We start from the raw sequence: 5,306 nt of genomic DNA, 5'->3' as shown, positions 1-5,306 counted from the left end.
TATGATGAAAAGGACATCTGATAGATGAGAAGAAATTTTCTGATATATGAGAGGAAATTTGTCTAGGAGATGTTACTGATAAATTTACTTTTCTCCATGTATAAGTAGCACAGTGGATAGCTGATTTTGTCCAGTGGAGTAACATTGAAAAAGATTACTCATAGCATGTTGTAGAGAGTGGAGTAATCATAAGTCAAAGCCAGGTGTATTGATTTTACCATGGTACCCCTTTGGACATACTTAATGCTTGCATTATTCAATGGTGGAAAGTAGAGGAGTAAGATTTAAGAGCTGTCGCTTCCATCCCGCAGGCTTGAGAATACTCTCTATAGCTACTATAGAGCAATAAAGTGAGATTTTAAAGTATCCCATATGCATTATATATGTAACTTCTCTATTTTAACATGTAACTTTGAGCTTGGTTACTTCTTAGACCTACTTCATCTTCATTCTTCCCCAATTGTCATTCAGTGTCACAGTTCTTTTCATATTCATGCCCTTGCTCAATAAGTTAGAAACACTTGAGCACAGGAACCAGGTACTTTTCTGTTCCTACTACCTGACCCATGCTTTGTACCTGTTAGGCATTAATAAAGATTTTAAAAAGAGCAGATAAATTGAGAATGAATTTACAATGTTAGAAAATTGTACAGGGGATAATCTTTTATATTTAACAATATCTGTATTTGGTGAATGACTGAAAGTGCCATGTTTGGTTGTTAAATGTAGATCTTTGTTCTCTTCACAATCCTGGCCTTTTGCTCTTCTCTTTCTGTTTTTTCTCTTGCACAGCTCATCATTTCCCACAGCTTGAAGCAATCATCTCTGTATTGATGACTGTCTAACCTACAGTTTAAAGCTTGCTCTCTGGTCTGATTGTGAAACCTAGTGGGACCTTGTGGGGCCCTCCTGGGCACAAAAGCCTTTCTGTGTCCATCATTTCTTATTTGTAGCAAAAAGACTTCAGCCTCCTAGAGGTTTCCTGAGTTTCAAAGGGCAGATTGAAACAGTTGCTAATCAGGAAAAGGAGAGAATGTAGAAATAAAGGAGAAGCAGTCAAGAAAAAAAATAGTGCAAAAAAAAAAAAAGAAAGAAAGAAAGAAAGAAAGAATAGTGCAGGCCTGGGGCTTGGTCCTGGTTCCTCCTCAAGGAATATGCATAAAATTTATCTTTGAGCTCTTAGGCTCCAAAATCACTGCAGATGGTGACTGAAGACTTGAAATTAAAAGATGTTTGCTCCTTGGAAGAAAAGCTATGACCAACCTAGACAGCATATTAGAAAGCAGAGCCATTACTTTACCAACAAAGATCTGTCTAGTCATGGTTTTTCCAGTAGTCATGTATGGATATGAGAGTTGGAGCATAAAGAAGGCTGATTGCCAAAAAATTGGTATTTTTGAACTGTGGTGTTGGAGAAGACTCTTGAGAGTCCCTTGGACTGCAAGGAGATCCAACCAGTCAGTCCTAAAGGAAATGAGTCCTGAATATTCATTGGAAGGACTGATGCTGAAGCTAAAACTCCAATACTTTGGCCACCTGATATGAAGAACTGACTCATTTGAAAAGACCCTGATTCCAGGAAAGATTAAAGGCAGGAGGAGAAGGGGACGACAGTGGATGAGATGGTTGGATGGCATCACTGACTCGATAGACGTGAGTTTGATCAAGCTCCAGGAGCTGGTGATGGACAGGGAAGCCTGGCGTGCTGCAGTCCATGGGGTTGCAAAGAGTCAGACACGACTGAGTAACTGAACTGATTAGGTCTCAAATCCTGGTTCTGCCTCATTTAGCTGTGGGACATGCAACAAGTTGCATAATCTCATGTCTGAATTTCTTCATTTTGAAGAACGAGATGATAGCATTTACCTCATACAGTTGAGAGGATTACGTGAAGTAACACAGGTAAAGAATTTAGGAATTGTACCTGGAATGTGATGAATTTTGTAGGAAGGAATGGATTCAACAACTAGTCTATACCTATATGGGGCTAGAAATCTTAGAGGTGTGGTGAGATCCAGAGCAATTTGCTTCTCTAACGTTAGTGGGATTTTCCAGACTCAGGTGAAGTCTGAGGATACTGTGTGATAATAAAATTAATTAAAAAAATAAAGATCCTATGAAAACATTTTTTAAACCGTTTTCTATCTCATAGGGTGGGTATAATCCCAGAGTCAGTAGATCAGTTGTGTGACACACTGGATCACTGAGAGTTTCCTCAACAATGTCTACTTGCTGTGAGGCCTGGGCTTGGTTCCCATCTACCATTAGTCTTTCTTGGACAGCAGTAATGCTTAGCAGTAGGAGCACTGATGTTGTTTTTGTGCTTGGTGAGGGAGCATCTGTAGCTAACATTCCATTTTATATGCACAGTGGAGATTATTGGGTCCTCTGAGTAGACGTTTATGGACACTTAATCTCAGTTCAGTGCTGCCAGGGAATTCAAGTAGGGGCTCCCTTGAAATGGCTAAAGCCAGTCACTTCTAGGAGATCAAAATGTATACTAATTAGATCCTGAAATATGATTCTGAAAAATGGAAGGTGGTAGAGAACTGCTTTGTAGAACATTAATGTTTTGAATCTTGAACAACAAACTTAGAAGTGTCCAAATGACGTATTTCTTATAACATAGGCAGGCATATTAAATTTCATTTCTGCCAAACTCTTGACAAATTTGCCAAGGGATACTCTGTAGTAAAATTTAAAAGGAGAAGGAAAAGTATTTCTTCCTTTCACAGTGCACACTTACTTCTTTGAATAGAGGAAAGATCAGGAAGAGAACTCTGAGAGCTAGAAAGATGGATTATCTAATGTTTGTTCCCTAAAAAACAAACTTGTTTTTTGTCCATTAGAAGAAATTTATATATAGCTTTAAAAATTGTATTCATGATTCATCTTCTTCATTCCCTTCTCCATTCTTCTATCTTTTTCTGAAGTTTTCATTTTCCTATGATGGAAAATTTTATTCTTTTTTTCATATACTGTAACTGAGATATGTGAGAGTTGGACTGTGAAGAAAGCTGAGTGCCAAAGAAATGTGCTTTTGAACTGTGGTGTTGGAGAAGACTCTTGAGAGTCCCTTGGACTGCAAGGAGGTCCAACCAGTCCATCCTAAAGGAGATCAGCCCTGGGATTTCTTTGGAAGGAATGATGCTAAAGCTGAAACTCCAGTACTTTGGCCACCTCATGTGAAGAGTTGACTCATTGGAAAAGACTCTGATGCTGGGAGGGATTGTGGGCAGGAGGAGAAGGGGATGACAAAGGTTGAGATGGCTGGATGGCATCACTGACTCGATGGACGTGAGTCTGAGTGAACTCTAGGAGTTGGTGATGGACAGGGAGGCCTGGTGTGCTGTGATTCATGGGGTCGCAAAGAGTCGGACACAACTGAGCGACTGAACTGAACTGAACTTAGATATGAACCTAGATGCCTGGGATTGATTTTTGTCTCCTCTCTTTTCCTCTTTTATCCCTTTGTCAAACTAGCCACCCCATCCTGTCATTTATGCCTCCTACAGTTTCCTTGATTCTTTTCCCCTTCCGTGCCCCGCAGCCTTTTAGATGCTATCAGTATTTCAAACCCTTAGTCTTAATTATGTGAGCTCATTTCTTTTTAGTTGAGCTTCCACATTCTACTCTCGTCACCTCCACAATCCAATACATCTTTACCATCAGAGTCAAACATAATGCTGTCCCATCCATCTCCTGTTCAAAAGTATCTGTTAGCTTTCCATTCATTGGCTTCAGTTCAAGCTACTGCACCGTGTGACAGATTAAAGGTAGCTATGTGTTCTTTCTCTTCCCCTTAAGAAATGGGATCTTTGTTAACTCCTATTTAATATGTATAGGCTCTGCGACTGTTTTGACTATATATATATATATATATGATTAAAGTAATGCTATTGCAGTTTTTTGGACCAGGAGTTAAGAGATTGTCTGTGGGTACTTCCTGTTTCTTGGACCACTCTCAGGACACTTTCTCTTGAAACCAGCTGCCACCCATGACAAATCCAAGCCTTATGGAGAGGCCAAGTGTGGTGCTCCCGTGGATGACTCCATCTGTGCTCTCAGCACCCATTACCAACCGTGAGAGTGAGCTTTGTTGAACTTCCAGCCCAACTGATGTTTCAGATAGATTGCATCCCCAGCCAACATTTGCCTACAAAGCCTAGACCTCAGAAAAGCACAGAGTAAGCCCAGTAACCATCAAGAAGCAGGAGAGGTGTTAGTGAACTGTTATTTTAAGTTGCTGAGTTTTGAAGTGGCTTATTTTATGCAGCCAATAGATCACTTTATGAGCTTGACTTAAAATGTGCTTTGCGATGCTGTTTTGTCTGGCTCTTCTAAACTTACAGCTGACGTTCATCCTGCAAGCACAGTATATTCCAGCAAGACTCTAAATACTTGGTGAACTCTGTTGTAACTCGATTGTTGGCATGTGCTGTGCTTTTCTGTGGAATACCTTTCTACCTGTTGTCCACCTAGAAAATTCTTTTTCCCTTCATGCTTTACTTTGTGCCACCTTTTATTTTTTAAGATTTTTTTTTGATTGGGCCATTTTTAAAGTATTTCTTGAATTTGTTATAATATTGCTTCTGTTTTATGTACTGGTTTTTTGGCTACAAGGCATGTGGGAATCTCACCTCGCTGACCAGGGATCAAATCCACACCCCCTGCACTGGGAGGCAAAGTCTTAACCACTGGACCACCAGGAAAGTCCCTTGTGTCACCTTTTCTCTGATGACATTGTCACCTTCCCCTGGGTAGAATTGGTTTCTCCTTCCACTGAATTCCCAACATAGCCTGGATCATGAATCTTATTACACTCTACCAGAATTATTTGTGTGATTTTCTCCCCCCTTACTTCCTCCCGCAGGGTAGCGATCATGTCTTCTTAGCTATTCTTGATACTTAGCAGAGCTCAGGCATAGAGTGGATTAAGTATCTGTTTCTGTGCCTCCGTGTGTGTGTGTGTATGTGTGTGTGTGAGTGAGTGAGTGAGAAGAGGTAAGGACTATTTGTGGGCCTGGGCTAGGAAAAATAAGATTGTCTTTGGTTTTTCCTCTTTTTTCCCCATCTTCATGATTCAGTGATTCAATGACTTGATGTCTGATGCCAGAAATTCCTCAGGGTAATTGTAGCTAGTACGCCCTCAAATTAAGTTTCAGACAAAATAAATATTACATAGATTTGATAATAAATTTAGTAAGTTTTTTGGGATTAGGAATATAAAAATTCAGTTATATATATGTTAATATTAGATGTGCTGTCAAATCAATGCAGTGATCTCTTTCTTGGTCTAATGATTA

Source organism: Bos javanicus, chromosome X (assembly GCF_032452875.1).
Source record: "Bos javanicus breed banteng chromosome X, ARS-OSU_banteng_1.0, whole genome shotgun sequence".
In the NCBI taxonomy this organism is placed as follows: domain Eukaryota; kingdom Metazoa; phylum Chordata; class Mammalia; order Artiodactyla; family Bovidae; genus Bos; species Bos javanicus.
This window is presented reverse-complemented; position numbering follows the sequence as displayed.